Raw genomic sequence first — 20165 nt, 5'->3', positions numbered from 1 at the left:
AGAATTGACTCAATGGCAGTGAGAACGCAGAAGAAGCCCATGTGGTTCAATGGTTAAGCACTTGATTGATAAAAAAAATGGTTGGTGGTGTGAACTCACCAACTGCCCCTGGGGAAAAAGATGGGACAGCTTGCTTTGGTAATGAGTAGAGGCTTGGAAGCCTAAGGAACAGTTTTACTCTGTCCTATAGGGTTCCTATAGGTTGGGATTGATTCAAAACATTGGGTGCAGGTAACAGTTGATGAGCCACCAATAATGTGCTGCCTTTCTGTTGAAGTGCTTTTCAGACAGTAAGTAGTTTGGAGTATGTAGTTTTCAATAATGCTATGTGAGATAGTTTATTGTGCCAGCCTGCTTTATAATTGAACTGTTTCTTTCTTGTATTATATATTTAACTGTATATGATTTAACAGTTCATTCCTTGTTATATATCTAATTGTCTTTATAAATAAATATATTAAATTATCAGCAATTTGGTTTTATCTCTCTAGAGAACCCTGTCTAAACACACTATGTCTCTTTTGGACTATGAATTTCCAAGAGTAGGGCTGCCTTCTCTATACTCTGTCAGCAGAATACATGTAAAAAAATATGCTGACTGGGCCACAGATGGAAAGAGCCTGGCTCTCTGAATGACCATGTAGAAGAAAGCTAGCTGCCAATATGAAAACTCATTTGCGCTATTAGATGAGTAAGAGACTTCCGTTTTATTTGAGGTCAGCCCGGCCCAGCCTAATTGCATGCTATTAGCACATGGCAAGTGTTGTGTGAACAAAGGAAAGTCCCTTTCCTTTGGGATATGCTCATAATTATGCCCACAGTTACCTTTTCTTTTACATCTTTTATGTATGTGGCACTCTTAGTCTCATTGCTTGCACTTGTCACTCCCTACCACAATTCTGCAAGGTAGATATTATCACTTACATTTATAGATATAAAAGGAGTTACACTGGGAAGTTATAATTTCAAGGTGACCTAGTTAGCACATAGAGAGCTAGCTTGAATCATCTCATGGTATGACCAGAGTTTTTCTCATCAACTACACTGCTATCCTGGAAATGGGTGTCAATGGTATATAATGGGAAGACATTTATAAAATGACCATTAATATTATGTGAGGGGACTTAGTCTATTTTCTTTCTTTTCAATCAATAGAGCACAGACAACTTCTGGGAGATTTTCAATACTTTAGAATGATTAGTGTAACACCCCACTCCAGCATACAAAGTGGTTTGCCTAGCTAAATTGGACAAAGGAGGCAATTTTCCAAAGACACTTTACACTGCGTTTGACTTGCTCTACTGCATTTAAGATAAGTGAAAGGGAAAGACCTTTGAATATACGAGATGCAGTTAGAGCTGATCTCAAGTTTATTATTAAATCCCTGGGGCCTACATAGTCTCTAACACATAAACATCACTCACTTATGGTCTGAGAAGGGAAAGAAGGCCAGTAAGAGGAGATGAGCACAAAGCCAAGTTCAGAAGGATAGGCAGGAAGACAAGGAAAAGAAGGGGTGATGGAGAAAGGGATATCATTTTCCCATTTTCAGTCCTATGTTCCTATTTCTGGTTGAAGTTTTAGTGCTTACAGTAATTAGGTGCATACACTCCTGATATAAATTTAGAATTGAAGATCACCTTGGATATCTTATCTTAGACAGCCTATCCTCTTTTGAAAATAAGGAATTTGAATTTTGGAGGAATTTGAGATTAGAAAAACTTTATAAGGTCTCTTAACTAATTAATTCTAAAACCATGACTAAAACCTAGTTCTCTTGACTCCCATCCAGATATATTACTTTAAGCATTTCTCATCAGATGATTGCTGCAATGCTAAATATGGCTGGTATATAAGCATAGCGTCTCTCTGGTAGCATAAATAAATGTGTGTAGCCTTCTTATTCTGGGTCATAGATTTATGATAACCTTACATAAAACCAAGCAAAAATAAGAACAAACTTATTTCCATCAAGTTGATTCAGATGGTTGTCATGTTACAGAGTAGAACTGTGCTCCATAGGCTTTAGGTTGCCAGGCCTTTCTTCTGCCCTGCCTTGGGTGGCTCAACTGCCAACCTTTCAGTTAGTAGTTGTGGTAGTTACATAATCTGGTGTCAATTTGAGGATTAAGAGTGTAGGGGTAAAGTCTATCCTGTCGAGCAGGATATAGTCAATGAGGCCTCTGTGTGGGCATTGCCTTCTCCTGAGAATTCTGGGAACTCCTGTATTTCCTTCTTGGAGTGGGGGAGACATACTCACTGGAGGCTCACTCCCTGTGAGACATCCCTGTGGAGTAGACACATAGAAAAAGATTGATGGAGCCAGACCTCTGGAGCTGGAGAAGCCATGTGGAGACCCCTGCAAGCACTAAAATGCTTACAGTACCACTGGATCCACAAGACTTCCCACCCACTGTGCTGTGATCTTCCTACATTCAGAGTCATTGCATGTGCTTTGTGAGTCTGAAGGGGACTTTATAGATTGGTCTCAGACATATGGGCTAATATCAAACTTATGAACTTGATCTGGACTGGGCTAGGCTGGGCTGAGCTTGCTCTCTCTCTCTGTATATGCATGTATATATAGAATTTGTTTCTCTCACCTACCTGGACTAACACAGTAGTCAAGTGCAAACTAGTCACACTTCCCAAGGCAAGGGCCTTTTATGATAATAACCAACCAGACTAAATTTCAGGTAAGTTCAGGCCTGAATTTACATATATGTAATTTAAATTGAAACATCAGGAGGGCAGTAAAGATAGGAGAAGGAAGGAAGAAAGGAAAAGTTCAAATACTGTAGATGATCTCAACCTCCAGGAAAATGCCCACGGCAGGGTGACTTGGGAGCCACAATGTTCTGTTTCTCAGCTGGTAGTAAGTTTTCCCATTTCCTATAGAGTGAGCGTCTAACTGTGTGGAGTGTTTAGTGTTTAAAGATACATATTTTTCATGCAACATTACCCCTGAATTCAAGCCAACTCACCACTTCATCTGCTGTTCAACTGAAGAAAGAGCAATCTGTTCCAAAATTGGAGCAAATATCGTCTGTGTTGGATAGGCTGTGTTGGGGAGTAAGTATTATCTACAATGTGGAGCTTTCTAAAGGGTGTGAAGGGGTGATTACTGATAATTTGTGGTGTTGAGAACCTAACTCCCTGTTGAGATGTGACTCTCTATATTGATTACTACCTTGTAAAGCTAGTGGCCTATTTACTTATATCTCTGATATTAACATGGTCAAACATCACACACTGTAATCACAATTAGTGACTTTGCAACCTTTTCTGAAACTATATTATCAAAAAGAATGTGCATCTGGATGATATGCAATATTTAAGATTCCTATGATACTGGTACCAATAATACAAACAACAGTAGTTTTAAAAATGGCAATATTTAATATTCCTCTGATAATGAGAGCCAATAATGAGTATATGCAGTCCCTAGATTACTAATGAGTTTCTTTCTTAAACCTATCTTTATGTAGAATTTGCATCTAAGTTGGAATAGTTAGGTATAGTTTGTAGCTAACATCAGTTGGTCAAATGTTTGTTTTAGTATGTAATACATCGTGTACCTTTCTATGTGTGATGCTTTTTCTTGCTTCAATTTTTGCAAAATTCATGCCATTATTACAAGTTAATTTTGGTGCATTAAAAAAAACTATGCGTTGTGTTTTATTATATGCATATTCATAAACTTTATAAAATTGAAACACACACACACACAAAAATGCTTCTGAAATTCTGAAAAGCTTTACATGGTACTTATTCTTGCAGCTAATCTGAATTGAGCAGCCTATGCTGTTCTCCCCCACCATTCCTGAATTGAATCTAGTTTTAGGCACTAAAAATGATAAAACAACAGAAACATGGGTGAAGGAAGACAGTCGATGGTGTAAGATATACTCTGTGCCAAACATTTATCTAAGTTCTTTAGATAGTTTGTCTCACGTAATCTACACAGCAACAGTATGTGTACTAATATTGTACATGAATCGTACAAATGGCTCGTACATCCAGGTACAATAATAGTATATAATAATACTACTAATCTAAAAGTTGACAGTGTAAACTTTCCTGGTAGTGCTACAGAAGAAAATGCTTTGTTATGTACTTCCATAAAAATGACATCTAAGGAAAGAAAGTCTATAGATCAGTTCTAATCTATAACCTACAGGGATGTAATAAGTTAGAATCAACTTGATGGCAATGAATTTGGGAAGGGTTTTAAATATGAGGAAATGAAGACCCTACAGCATTATAAAAACTGTAAAGAAAATTTATAAAAAACACAACCTCAGACAGTTTACTTTCAGGCTCACATATTAGAAAATATGTATAGGGAAAGCTATCTACCATTATGGTGGATATTTGCTGAGTGCTTTAAAATTCAATTATATAAAAGTATTCCCCGCAAAACTAACACTGAGGGAAGTAAAGTGACTTGCTTAATTCCACATTAAGAATAAAAAGCTGAGATAAGAGTATGTTTATTTCAAAGCTAAACTTATCTTTTGACTTAAGAATATGTAAAAAGAATACATCTCGGGCAGACTTCTGGCAAGATGATGACTGGGCCGGCAGCTCACGCTGGGTGCATCAGGGAGATCTGTGGGTGGGGAGATCAGGAGACTCAGTAGGGGATCCAAGGCTGTTGGTTAATCCCTGGTACAGCTCAGAGCACTTCTCTGAACCCACAGCTGACATCCATCCCCTCTTCTGCACCCACTGCTGAGTCCCAGGGAAACTGTGGCCTGCTGCAGGGACTGCTCCGGCTCATGCTGCAAATGGCTACAGATCCCGCCATGGCTATCAGTGCCAGCGCCCTGGATGCCATGCCCCAATCCTTCTAGGCACTCAGCAGAGGCTCTTGCAGTCACAGTTTGACATCCCAAATGGTCCAGGGCCCTCCGGACACCTGCTGGAAGATCCCTCCTTTGAGACCAACATTCTCCTTTGTGCCCTTTCCCCTTTCTGCCCAGAACTCCCTAGCCTCTGTGCTCAGAGCAGCGGAGCTGCACACTAAGCTGACAACCTCATCTGGGGCTTTCCCCCCACCTGACTGCTTGCAGTGCATCTATCCATGAACAGAACCCCCCCTCAAAGTCCCCACCACCCACCGCCTGAGTTTCGTACTCCCACATCGAGGTCAGAGCTTACATTTGGACAGTGGCCTGCACAGCTGCACATGGCTTTCATGGTTGCGAATGAACTCTTACAAAAGTCTGAGCAATACATAAATGTGTCACAGGCTGAGCGCAGAGACTGATGACTGAGAGGGCCATCAACCCGCCCTCCAAACAACAGAATCTTGATTGGCTAGGGTTAGAGGGAAACCCCAATGGGACAAATCCATAGCACAACCCCACAAGGCAGTTGGCTAGAGGCAACCTGCAGAAGCATTCCTACCAACCTCCCAAAGAGAAGGCCCAGGGCTCGTTGACTCCCAGTAAAATGGCGAATTCCTACAAAATGAAGCATAGACAGCAAGCTGCCTCAACAACCTCAATGAGAAAACAGGAGAAACAAAATTCAATGTCAGAGGATGTCCGGAACCTAATGATGTTCATAGAAGAGGCAGACGTTTATCTGCCACAGAAAAAAATCTCCAGAATGCTGCTTGGAGTTATACAGTTTATGAGGAAAGCAATTCAGAAAAAGGATGAAAGGATAGAGGAGATAAAGGCCAGGCACCAAAGGGAAATACAAGAGTTAAGGTAAGAGGTAATGAAAGCAAGTAGAAAATTCACAGACTTCACTAACAGATAAGAAGTAGAGACTCCTACCAGTGACCTAGAGGATAACCAGGCAGATTTCAACAAGTTGAAAGACAGTCAAACAAGATAATCAGAGAAGCTAAAGGAAACCTGAGAACAATGTCTGACACTATGAAGATCAACAACATTAGAATAATTGGAATACTGGAACAAGTCAATGGCAAAAACAGTGAGGGAATTCTTAGAGGAAACCATCTTCAGCTTAATGAATGAAAATCAGGTAAAGACTCAGTAAGTCAAAAGGACACTAGCTAGACTGAATCCCAAGAAGAATTCACCAGGGCATATAATAGTTAATTTATCCAATTTTGAGGAAATAGAGATTAATCATAGGAGCAGCTGGGGGAAAAAAAGCAGTCACCTATAAAGGTACCCAAGTAAGAATATGCTCAGCCCTATCAGCAGACACTGATGAAGAGGGGAGAGTGGACTAGCATATTCTGAAAGTTGAAAGAAAATGCAAACCCACGAATACTCTATCTAGCCCAATTATCTATCAAGATAGATGGAGATGTAAGAGTCTTCTCAAACAAGGAAAAACTCAAAGTATACGTTATAAGAAACCCATCTCTACAAAAAATCCTTGCCAACCCAGTGTGGGCAGAGGAACAACACTCACCAAGACAAATAAGAAGACACCAAATTGAGCAACTTCACCTAGATGTCAACAAATTCAAAACAGCTTCCAAGATAGCATTGACTCAACAGTGAAAAGAAGGCAACCATGAATCAAACACACACATGCAAGACACACTGATAAGAAGGCAGGTAGGAAAACGCCCAACACAAAAGGTACAAGATGACATCACAGAGTCCACAGATGGATGTAATAACTGGTGAACTTGCCCATTAAGACAGAAACTAGTGAACTAACTTAGAAAACACAACCCATCCATCTGTTGCCTAGAGGAGACATATCTCAAGATTACAGATAAAAATAGGTGGAGAATCAAAGGCTTGAGAAAAATATATCAAGCAAATGGCATTTCAGAAGAAGCAGGGGTTGCAATCCTAAACTCTGATAAAATTAATCACAAGCCATAACAAGAGAAAAAGAGGGACTCTATATAATGTTCAAGGGAACTGTAGACCAAGAACTAGTAAGCATGATAAACATAATGTGTCCAACGAAAGACCCACGAAATTCATCAAACACTCCAAAAAATGAAAAAAGAAATCACAGGCTCAACAATCATAGTAGGTGATTTTAGTACACCTCTCACCTCAAAAGATGGATTACAGGGAAAGAAGCTTAAAAAGGAAGCCACAGAACTAAACTCTGTAATTAGTGACTTGACTTGGTAGATATTTTCAGAGCTCTCCACCCAAATGCACAAAAAAGTAACATTCTTCTTAATCCTACCTGGTACATAAGTGAAGATAAACCACATGCTGAGGTACAAGTTGAGTTTGTGTAAATTCAAGCACATAGAAAGCACTCAGACTTCCCTCTCAGACCATAATGCCACAAAGCTGGGAATAAAAAACTTTCTTTTAAAAGGGCAAACAACTGTAGGATGAATAACTTTATTGCAAGAGGAGTGGGTCCTAGCCCAGATCAGAGATGAAATTAGGAAGTGATTAGAAACCAATGAGAATGAGAATACCACATACAAAAACTTTGGGACACAGCAAAAGCAGTTATCAGAGGAAGTTTGATAGCAATAAATGCACACATGAAAAAAGGAAGAGAGAGTTAAGTTGATATGCTGACACAAAACCTTCAGGAATTATAGCGGAGTCAACAACACAATCCCACTAATAGCAAAAGAAAAGAAATAATAAAAATCAGGGCTGAGATACATGAGAGGGAAAACAAGAAAACTATGGAGAAAATTAATGCAATATTCCTGTTCAGAGCAGACAATGCACAGAGCAGACCATAAGGCCAGCCCCACTATGAGACACAGTGTCCCCTCACTGACCCATAGCAATGTGGGGAACAACACTGGAGACACAGAGTGGGAATTGTGCCCAGTCTGATACCTCCACACTGGGGAGAAACATGAAGGGAACGCAACAGAGCAACAAGGGGAGCAAAGAAATGAAGTCCCCAAGGAATATCAAAAATAGACTTCAGGGCCAGGGCTTGGCACCTCATCAGACTCAATTGGGAAACATTCATAACGGTCAACAGACAGACCAGGAACTATTTATAGGCTCCCCTCTCCCATGTCTATCTATGTAAAATAGGCAGAATAAACAATCCCGAGGAGAAAACAATGGGACTGAAGGTTCCAGGGGACATGGGAGAGGGAGAAGTGGGGAAAAGGAAGGGGGAGTGGTCCAAAAACCCAGTGACAAGGGGAAAAAAAAGTGATCTAACATAGATGGTGAGGTGGGTGTAGAATGCCTGGTGGGGTTTGATCAAGAATAATGTAGCCCAGAGGAATTATTGAGAGCTGAAAGTAGGTTGAATATGATAGTGGGACCAGGAGGAAAGATAGACCCTCAGAAACAATAATTGGAGTAGCAATACCATGACAATAGAGGGAAGGTGGGGGGAGAAAGGGGGAACCGATAGCAATGATCAATGTATAATACATACCTTCTTTGGGTGGCGGACAACAGAAACATGGGTGATGGGAGACAGCGTATGGTGTAAGATATGAAAACCATAATAATTTATAATTTATCAAGGGTTCATGAGGATGGAACGGTGGTGGAGGGAGGGAAAAAATGAGGAGCTGATACCAAGGGCTCAAGTAGAAAGAAAATATTTTGAAAAGGATGATGGCAACATATGTACAAATGTGCTTGACACATCAATGTATGGATTGTGATACGAGCTGTAAGAGCCTCCCATAAAATGATTTATTGAAAAGAAATAGAAGAAGAATCTTGTTTCCTCTAAGAGAATTCTATAGTTTCATTGAGGATACAACAAGCAAAACAAACAAAGAAACAAGTTCAGTCTGAGGTTTCAGGTCTGGTGTTGAGGTACTGTTGGGTTAGTAGTGACTCATAAGAGCCCCATGGACAACAGGATGAAAGACTGTTGAGTCTGGTGCCATCCTCACATGTGTTCTTATGTTTAATCCTGTGCCAATCCAGCTCCTCGAGGGCCACCTTCTTTTTTTACTTTGTATTTTTTAAAATAATTTTATTGGGGGCTCATACAATTCTTATCACAATCCATCCATCCATCCATTGTGTCAAGCACATATGTACATTTGTTGCCATCATAATTCTCAAAACATTTGCCGTCTACTTGAGCCCTTAATGTCGGCTGCTCATTTTCCCCCTCCCTCCCCCTGCCCCTCTTCCTCATGAACCCTTCATAATTAATAAATTATTAATTATTATTATTTTGTTATATATTACACTGCCCGTCGTCTCCTCCAACTCTCTTCTCTGCTGTCCATCCCCCAGGAGGAGGCTATACGTAGATTCTTAATTGGTTCTCCCTTTCTATCCCACATTCCCTCCACCCTCCAGGCATTGCCACTCTCACCACTGATCCTGAAGGAGTCATCTGTCCTGGATTCCCTGTGTTTCCAGTTGCTATCTGTACCAAAGTACATCCTCTGGTCTAGCCAGATTTGTGAGGCAGAATTGGGATCATGATAGTGGGGGGAGGAAGCATTTAAAAACTAGAGGAAAGTTATATGTTTCATTGTTGCTACACTGACTGGCTTATCTCCCCACAACCCTTCAGTAATTCCCTGCTACCTTACCAAGCATGCTACCCTTCTCCAGGGACTGGTCTCTCCTGACAACATGTTGACACAAGCCATCACAGTGCAACAAACCGACATTCAAGTGGCTGATCTGGACCCGGAGGAATGGGCAATAGCAATGGGGCTAATGTAGTCTGAAAGGGCATTTAGGGCAGTGGATTGTTTATAAAATTTGCATAAAGACAAATCAGTCTTTCATTTTAGTCATCTCCCATCTATCTGTTTCCCCTCCATGGATATTGAAATAAACCTCTTGTCTATTTTCAGCTGAAGGGTGCCATGGAGACAGGCCTCTTGTCCAGGAAGTAGAGATTTTCGTAATCTGTCCTAACATGCCTCATAATTCCCACTCGAGGGATGGGTGTGGAACAGTCTCTGCTCTATGAGCCTAGACTATGTCTGGTGGCCAGTGAGTGTACTGCAGCATGGATGAAAGAGGAAAGTCTAAGTAGTATACTTAAAATTCTGAATGTTTGGGGGTTGTTGTTATTTGCCATTCAGTCAGCTCTGATTCACTGCCACCTTTAAGTACAACAGAATGAAACAATGCCTAGTCCTTTCCTATCCTTACAGTTGTTATTTTCAAGCCCATTGATGTAGTCACTGTTCAGTCCATCTCTACTTGACCAAGCATAATATTTTTCTCCAGGAACTGGTCATTGGTCACTCCTGTTAACATCTAAAGTATGTGAAAAGAAGTATCTCAATCGTTGCCTCAACGATGCCTTCAGGCTCTCCTTCCTCCAAGACATACTTGTTTGTTCTTCTAGAAGTCTGTAATACATACATTTTTTTTCATCACCACCATAATGAAAATACAAAATTTATTCTCTGGTTTTCCTTATGTATTTTCTAGCTTTCACATGCCTATGAGCTATTAAAAAATACTTTGACTTGGCTCAGGAGCATCAAGATCCTCAAAGTAACCTATTTGCTTGTGATAGGTAGGTTTTTGGTGCCAATATGGTAGCTTTCAGAAGACATGCGTGGAGGTTAGCCTGTCAAGCAGGTTGTAGCTTGATGACCTCATTTGGAGCTGCAATCAAGATAAATGGCCCTCTGGAAGCCAGGCCCTCCCTTTCTCTGCTTTGAGCTTCCTGTTGGTGAGACACACGGAGACCTGCCAGAACGCTGTGATGCTTTCAATGCCACTGGATCCAAAAAACTTTTCACCCACCAGCCTGTGCTTTTCCTGCATTTTGCTTTATTGCATGTGGTTGCATGAGTCTGAAGAAGGACTTATGGACTAGTATCAGACTTATGGACTTGAATTGGACTGGGCTGGGATATTTTCCTGATATGTGAAGCATCTTGTTATAAAGCTCTTTCTTACACATATGTGAATGTCACTGGATTTATTTCTCTGTTCCACTCAGCTTAACACATTACTTTTAAAGACTTTAAATAGACCTTATACAGCAGATTTGCCCAATGCAATGCATCTTTTGAACTTTTAACTGCTGGCACCATGAGCATTCATTATAGATCAACATAAAATATGATCCTTAAAAATGTTAAGTATCAAGGTAGCAGACAGACATTGGACCTCTACTCGAGTCCTCCCTCAACACAAGAACACATTGCTCTAATTACCTGGCATTCTGTGATGCTTACCTTCCCAACATGATCACTGAAGTCAAAATGGGTATATAAGCAAATGTGGTGAAGACAGTTAATGGTGCATGGATATTACAAGAAAGAGCATCTGGGGCCATCTAGCAGGGAAGCAACAAAGCCCACATGGAAGATGCATACCAGCTTGTGTGGTCCTGAGGTATCGACTGGATCAGGTATCAGACATCAGAAGACCCCAAACAAACAATCATATCAATGTGAGCAAGTGGGGTTGGTATGGAGACCCAAAGTCCATCTGTAGATAATTGGACATTCTCTCACAGAAGGGTCACAAGGAAGGGATAAGCCAGCTAGGGTACACCATAGCATTGATGAAACACAAAACATTCCTCTAGTTCTTTAATGCTTCCTCCTCCCCCACTATCATGACCACAGTCCTACCTTACATATCCGGCTAGACCAGCGCACGCACACTGGTACAGATAAGAGCTCTCAACACACAGAGTACAGGACAGATAAACCCCTCAGGACCAATAATGAGAGTAGTGAGACCATGAAGGTAAGGGAAAGGTGAGGGGAGAACGGGGAAAGGGGGAACCGATCACAAAGATCGACATATAAGTGGCCTCCCCCAGGGGTGTTGAACCACAGAAACATGGGTGAAGGAAGATAGTAGATGGTGTAAGATGTGAAAAGAATAATAATTTATAATTTATCAAGGGGGCACAAGGAGGTGGTAGAAAAAAGAGAACCTGATACCAAGGGCTCAAGTAGAAATAAAATGTTTTGGAAATGATGATGGCAACATACCATAAGTACAAATATGCTTGACACAATTGATGCATGGATTGTTATAAAAATGGTAGCACCCCTAATTAAATTATTTATTAAAAATTGTCAATATTTTGGTACTCTATTTATCATGATGTTGGCAACTGGTCCATTGTGACCCTGTACATTGACTTGTACTCCATACTGTGGTACTTCAAGCCTTCTTTACTTGCTCCCTTTATCTATTTCCATAATGATTAAATACTACTTCTTGAGTTGGTTGAATGTTGACAATTATTCTTGTTATAGTGTGTCTGTGCAATCCTACCATCATCTTTTGATGCTTCCTGCATCTTTCGATATGTTGCCTATAGAACCTTTCAATATTGTACCTTGAGTCTTGGGCCATCAGCATTTCACAGGTGGTTAATGAGTTTTCCTTCATTTCTGTGGCTTTTCTTCATACAGTTCAACTTCTCAGACTGAATATGTACGGTAAAAAATATAGCCCTGATGCATACCTTTCCTGATATTAAAACATGCAGTATCCTCTTGTACTGTTTGACTGATTGCCGCTTGGTCTATGTACAGGTTCTGGTAAGCAAAATTAAGTTTTCTGAAATTCCCATTCTTTTTGATGGTATCCATAGTTTGCAATGATACACAGTTGAATGCCTTTACATAGGCAATAAAAAGACTATCCCTTCTACTTCATCCTTTTCTAAATTTGATATGAATTTCTGCAGCTTCCTGTCAATGTATTGCAACAATGAATTTTGAATAATCTTCAACAAAAATTGACTTGATGTTTGATATTAATGATATTGTTGAATTATTTTTTCACGTTCAAGTGGGTCACCTTTCATTGGAATGAGCACAAATAGGGATCTCTTCCAGTAGGTTGGCCAGGTAGCTGTTTTCTTTGTATCGATTTTTGGAAACATTTCAGTTGTATTTCATCAGTTCTGTTTTTCACGAATGCTTTCAGTACAGCTTCAACTTCATCTTCATTATCATGGCTTCTTCATTAGATGCTATTTTTTGACCAATTATTTTGGGGATAGTGAGTCTGTGTGTTCTTTATATATTCTTTTGATTCTTCTTGTATCGTTCAGTATTTTGTGCATGGAATTCTCCAATATTGTGCCTTGGTGCTTGGATTGTTTGTTCAGCTTGAGACATGCTGAATGTGTGCAGGGTCAGTGAATCATTCACAGGGCCCTGCTAACCAAAGTCTCTAACTCCAACCAAATGACCTTTCGTGGCGTGGGTCTGGTAAGAAGGTAAGAGAAGATACTGATAGGCTTCTCCTGTAAGTAACGGTGAACAGAATTCCATACAAGGCCATTCTGTTGCATATCCAATGAACCCTCTGAAAAGCAGAATCTTCAGGAAAAGGCTGACTGGAGAGGTGTGCTTCTTGACACTGGATTCAGGAAGCGGGGTTTGCTGACCCATGGAAATGGAGCTGAGTGTTTTCCGGTTGAGGCTTCCAGCTGTATCGTATACTCTTTGGACATTTATTAGCACACCAGAAAGAACTTTGTAACATGTCTAATAAAACAACTGAACTCTGAATATTTCTCATTGGCATTGAAACCTGTTAATTTCATTAATAAACTCTTTAAGCCTAAATTTTATCTGTGAGTTCTGGTAGTCATTACAATGGCTATTAGAATACAGAGAAGTAAAATAAAGAACATAAATTAAGATAATGATGTATATTCTTCTCTTTTGTTTTCTAACTCCAGGTCGTTGCACATTATATTTAATGCTTTAATCAGCCTTTTCAAGTTGTCTTTTGATATTTTGTATTACGCTCTGATATTTTATATTATGCTATTTTACTTTATCTTTTCTTCTATTTGATTTACTACTCTAAATTCAGATGACCTGATCAACTGTGGGGTGACATCAAGAACATCATACATGAAAAAAAGCAAACAAAAATAATAAGACATGAAAGAAAGAAAAGATTCAATTGGATGTTAGAGAGACTCTGAAACATTGTAGAGTAGCTAAGTAAATGGAAGAAATGACAAAGTACAAGAGTTGACCAGAAAAATTCAAAGGGCAGCTCTAGAAGACAAAATATTATAATGAAATATGCAGAGACTTACAGCTAAAAAACCAAAAATGAAGAACATCTTCAGCATATTTTAAACTGAAAGAACTAAGGAAAGCTTGAAACCTCACATTGTAATATTGAAGGATTTTAGGGGCAAAATACTGAATAATACAGAAAGCATCCGAAGAATATGGGAAGAATATACAGAGTCACTGTACCCAAAAGAACTTGTCAACATTCAACCATTTAAAGGATAGAGTATCAGCAAGAACTAATAGTACTAAATTAAGGAGGTCCAAGCTGCACTGAAGGCACTAGCCAAAAACAAGGCTCCAGGAACTGAAGTAATACCAATGGAAATGTATCAACAAGTCGATGAAGCCCTGGAAGCAGTCAGTTGTCTATGCCAAAAAATGTGCAAGACAGGAACCTGGCCAACTGACTGGAAGAGATCTATAATTGTATACTATCTCAAAGAAAAGTGACCCAACAGAATGCTCAAATTATAGAACAATATCATTGATATCACATGCAATTAAATTTTTGCTGAAAATCATCCATCCAATAGCAATTGCAGCAGTAAATTGACAGGGAGCTACCAGAGGTTCAAGCCAGATTCAAAAGAGGATATGGACCATGGGATATCATTGCTGATGTTAGCTAGATCTTGGCTCAGAGTAGAGAATAATAGAAAGATGTTTACTTCTGTGTTATTGACTATGAGAAGGTATTCAACTGTATGGATCATAATGAACTACGGATAGCTCTGAGAAAAATGGGAATTACTTGATTGTATTTATGTGGAACTTGTGCATGGATCAAGGGTCAGTTGTGTGAACAGAAAAACAGAATACTACATGATTCAAAATCATGAAAGATGTGCATCAAAGTTGTATCCTCTCACTGTATTTGTTCAATCTGTATGCTGACCAGCTCATCAGAGAAGTTGGGTTATATGAAGAAGAATGTGTCATTAGGATTGGAGGAAGGTTTATTAACAACCCTTGATATGAGGAAGACACAACTTTGTTTGCTGAGGGTGAGAAAGACTTGAAGTACTTGCTGATAAACATTAAGGATTGCAGCCTTCTGTAGGGATTATAATTCTATTTAAAGAAAACAAAACCTCTCAAGACTGAACCAATAAGTAACATCATGGTAAACTAAGGAAAGATAGAAATTGTCAATGATTTCATTTTGCTTGCATCCACAATCAATGCTCATGGAAGCAGAAATCATGAGATCAAATGACACATTGCATTGATTAAATCTGTTTCCCAAGACCTCTTTAAAGTGATGAAAAACAAGGATGCTATTTTGAGAACTAAGGTGTGCCTAAGGAATGGTATTTTCATTAGTCTCATATTCTTGTGAAAGTTGTACATTGAATAAAGAAGATTAAAGAAAAATAGATAAGTTTGAATTATGGTGTTGGTGAAAAACATTGAAAGAACCATGGACTTCCAAAAGAGAAAACAGAGCCGGAATGCTCTTTAGAGGTAAGGAGACTTAATTTTGTGTACTTTGGACATGTTATTATGAGAGACCAGTTCTTGGAGAAGGGCATCATACTTGGTGGGTTAAGCCAGGTTGACTAGAGAAACACATCCAGGGACAAATCTTTTTCAAATATGTATAAGAAATAGCTTTATTTAAAGAAGTAATTGTATATAAGAAAAACATCCAACCTATTCCAAATCAAGTCCATGAACCCAATATTAGCCCATATGTCCAATACTAGTCTATAAATTAAACAGCACATGTTATGATGCCTAGTGCAGGAAGATCACAGGCTGGTGGGTGAAAAGTCTTGTGGATTCTGTGCGGGTGGAAGCATCTCAGTGCTGGTACAGATCTCAGTGTAGCCCACCTCCAGGGAGAAAGAGGGAAAGTTCTCAGAATCCTCATGAGAAGGCCACATCCACAAGGATGCATCATCAGGCTGTGACCTGATTGACAGGCTAGACTCCACCTCTTTACTTATTTATCAAGCTGACATGAAATTATGCAACTACCCCACTTGGTGAAGTGGAAGGGCAGAGAACAAGAGGAAGGCTATCAATGAGATGGTGTGACATAAGGCTCTAGCAATGGGCTCAAACATAAGAACAATTGTGAGGATGGTGCAGGACCAGGTGGTGTTTCCTTTAGTTGTGCATTGAGTCCCTATGAGTCAGTACTAACTTGATGGCACCCAACAACAACTCTAAATTCTAGAGCAAATTTCAGCATCTCTTCTGATATCCATTCCAGTCATTTCCTTTTTTATTTAATTTGTCTCTTTCATAATCTTTTTCATTTATATTATTGATCTACTTTCCCAAATTAACATGTCTTTGGTTATTAGTGTTCCAAGTGTCAAATTAATTCTTGAGGTGATCTTTATATTTTGATAAGGTATTTTGCCTTTTGTGGAGCTCCTCTTTTGTCTGTTTCCACATATATATTATACATATATAGTCAATTTGATTTCTAAGTGGTGCAGTCCATGTGTAGATGGGATTGATGATATTTTTAAAAGGTATTTACAGTGGGTAAGCCATTGGTCTTGTAAAATTCTGTCATGCAGTCTTCAAGCTGGTTTCTGTCATCAAGGCCATATTTTCCAATTACTGATCCTTGTAAATACATTACATTTTCCATTACTGACATTTCAACTGGGAAGGCCTTTTCTTTTTCAAGTTTAGAGATGGTCTTTTCTTATAAAACAGAGCAATGAAGAATACAAGCTTTCACAATATTTACATATTAAAAATACATCATAGCTTTAATTTATGAATACAGTTTGTGTTTTCTTATTTCTGTTTTCTTCTTGTCGTGGATTTGCTTCTTCACTTGATCTTGTAACTTAGAAAAGAATGCTTGAGATGACTTCAAGGTCTTGTCTTTCCCATCATCCTTCAGTAGGGATGCTTTGCCTGCCTTTGTCAACTGTTTTAATTTATTTGAGGCCAATGCTTTGGTGTATTTCCCTGCCTGATCTGGGCCACACTTTTCTAGCAATTTACTCTGCGTTTCCTTTGAATTTATGTTCATATGTTTTTGATATTTCTTTTTCCTTCGTTCTCATTTCTCGTCTGTGGCTGGTTTCTCAGCAGCTGTTTTTATGTCTCCAGCTTTATTTATTTCCTTGATTTCCTCAGGGGCCAAGAGAGTTTCATCACTAACACTCACTGGGGCTACTTCTTCCACGGCTATTGTTGGGAGATTTGACACAACTTTAATCTCAGGTGCAGAAGGTTTAGGTATGAAGTGGAAATTTGAAAGGGCATCCAATTTTAAGAAAAGCAAATCCATCATCTTCTGAATTTCTACATGCTCTGGATTTTCTTCTTCTGTTGTTTTTTGCTGGCTGAGTTTGATATATTCCTGTTCATAAATTTCCGCAAGACTCAATTTCCTTTTCTCATGGTCTAATATTAAATGCTTTTTACATTCATATGTGTCTTCTTTGGGTTTTTATTTATGTACTACATCACCCCAAGCCCGATCTTTTATCCTCTGCTTAATAATATCTTCTAGTTGAAGGGTGGTTTCCTCTGTGATCACAGGTGCCAGCCGGACTGCATGGTCGAAGTGCGGGGTCTCCTCTGGAAGGCTGTTTTCTGGTCTCTTTTGTGCTGTTACTTCCCCTTGAAGCTGCCATGTGTTTTTCCCCCAACAATTCTTTTTCTAAAAATGCAATCTTCTCATTCTTTTCCTGTCTTTTTTTCAAACGATTATTTAATTTCATCAGAATCTTTCTTTACATTTAACTTATGTAGATCTTCAGTTCCATTTTCATTTGGTAGAGCAAAGGTCACACATCGTAATCCTTTATATTGTTTACTGTCTTCATTTTCTTCAAGGTCAAAACCTTCATCCATTTCAAAAATCCCTTATTTTTCTTCAGCCATTTCTTCTTCATTTGAACCTAGTTCACCATGAATACTTGCTTTATCTTCATCACTTTCAAGTGGATCAAATAAATCTTTGTATTTCAGGTTTCTGGAAATGTTGCCTGACTTAAAATTTTGACTTTCGAACAGTCCTCCTTCATCTTCATCAGACTGAATCTCTTTAAAAATATTAATATCTTCCTCCTCCTCCTCCACAGCACTTTTTGGTTCCCCCTTTTTTCCTAGATTTTTCTAAAAATGTCTCCATTTCAGATAGCTTAAAGAAGTGATCGTCTACTAGTGACTTTTCTCTTGGTTTCTTAGGCACTTTGTTTTTCATCTTGCTCTGCTCCTCTGAGTTGTTGATATCAAAGTCATCATCTGAAGCCTTAATGCTGATATCGGGGCTTTTCCTCAGCTCCAATTTGCTGGCATGCTTTGGGTCCACATGCCCTTTCAAATCATCACCACTGAGGTCCAACACTTCTTTTTCTCCATGTCTTGTTCTAAGTCCTCCTGCCCATCAACCTCCATCTCTGATCCATGCTTGCTATATTCCTGCTCTTCAATCTCTAGGAGATTGATGTGCTTGTGTTCAATTGCTTTGCTTACTGCATCCTGGAACTATCATAAAATTGGTTCATTTTGCAATTCCAGTTGTTGCCAAATCTGCTCATTATCAAAGTTGTTAACTACTGGTTTTTTTTAGAGGACTACCATGAAAATTTTTACCATTCTCTAGATTCTTATGGAAGTCATAAAGCATTTTTGTTAAAGAGGTAAAGTTTGATGCCAATCCATCTTGAATCCTGAGAAAGCACAGTGGCGTTGCTGACCTCCGTCAGACACCGCCCAGGGTTCGCCGGTGCCAGATTCTCTGGGCCATCGCTTCAACAGTTCCAGACGCTGACCCACATGTCTGGGAAGGCGTTTTTCAACAAACAGTTTTAGAGAAATGAAGTAAGTGCACTTATGTGCTGAAAAGGTGGCCAAGGATTTGCTAATGTAGCAGGGAAATACATGTCTAGTATATAAAATCAATCGCCACAGTCTTCTCTTTGTCTCATGGAGACCCATGCTGTCATGAGAGAACTCTTCTCCACAGGGTATTTCTCCAAGTAGATCACCAGGACTTTCTTCCGGGGTGACTGTATGTGGATTTAATGCTCCTAACATTGGTTACCAGCCAATTGACTTGTATTACTCCATTTGACAAACTCGGAAACTGAAGATCAGGGATGATGTGACCTATATAAGCATTTCTTACCTCTGTTTCTTTCTCATAAAAAATTCTTGATGTATGAACTTTACCGATAAGAAACAGAAATTTGGCCTAGACTTAAGTAGCTTTTATCCTCAGTGATTTTTAATTGTTTTTTACCATGTGGTATTATTTAAGGTAAAATATGGACTTCTCTGTTTTACTTAGCTTTAAAAGTACATGAATGCTAAAACAAAAAACAAAACCATAACCAGGCAATAGATCCCATACTGAATCTGAGGCCATATGGGGGCATGTGTTGTCTTTCCTGCTCAGCAGCCCTCTGCCTTTTTTGGTAACAACATCACCTCCTGCGTTTTGTATGTGGGGGATGTGGGGGGTGGAGCAGGGGAATGTTATTGTACTCTCAAAGTGGTTCTAATGGGGGTAAATCCAAATGCCCCACAATAAAAGCCAGCATGTGCCTCACCTTGGCTAATAAGAGTGCCAGTGTGATTCAGCTGAGGCCCCAGGTCCCAAACAAGGTCAACCAGAATAATTTTGAGGTTTACCAGGACTTTTGTAGAGGAAAAGTTCCTATTATACTCCAGACTAATGAAGGTTGGAAGCATGAACATTTAAGGAGCCTTCTCGTTATCATAGCAAACAAGTGTAACTGAACATGAAATTGTGAAATTATCTAGAGCTGATAGTATAGAAAGAAGGACCATATAGAGAGAAATTGTTGGAAAAAGAGAGATTGAGAAAAGGGAAAATTAAACACGCAAACGGAAAAGGATATAATGAAAAGAACATGTCAGAGATACATTGAGGAGAGAGCTACTCTGTACACATACACACACCATCCAGAAACTTAGACTCTCAGCTGTGCAGAAAGACAGGGAGCAAAATACTTGCAGGCATTCAGACACCAAAAATACATGTGGGGGGAAGAGAGGGACACGGCCATAATATCACTGATAGTTGATGGTATTATTTAAACTCTGTCTAAACTATCTGCTCTTTGGGGTTATTGACACTTAGAGTCAACAAACTTCCCATTTGCGTTGGAGCCCTGAAAAATTCATGTCAGTTGCCGCTGAATGAACTCTGACCTATGAGGAACCCATGTCCCAGCAGAGTGAAACACTGCCTGGCCCTGAAACAGCTTCATTTCTATTTTCTTTTAATCATTTTATTGGGGGCTCATAC

The 20165-nt window shown here is 39.3% G+C and overlaps 1 pseudogene; it reads right to left on the bottom strand.

Annotated features, from left to right (window-relative positions):
- Nucleotides 1-16646: 16646 nt before the first annotated feature.
- LOC101641775 overlaps nucleotides 16647-20165 on the bottom strand; it is a 7745-nt pseudogene continuing 4226 nt past the window's right edge.

The sequence above is a fragment of the Echinops telfairi genome, unplaced genomic scaffold, assembly GCF_000313985.2.
Source record: "Echinops telfairi isolate 266 unplaced genomic scaffold, ASM31398v2 ScPeMD7_7469;HRSCAF=8507_0, whole genome shotgun sequence".
Taxonomy (NCBI): Eukaryota; Metazoa; Chordata; class Mammalia; order Afrosoricida; family Tenrecidae; genus Echinops; species Echinops telfairi.
This window is presented reverse-complemented; position numbering and strand designations above follow the sequence as displayed.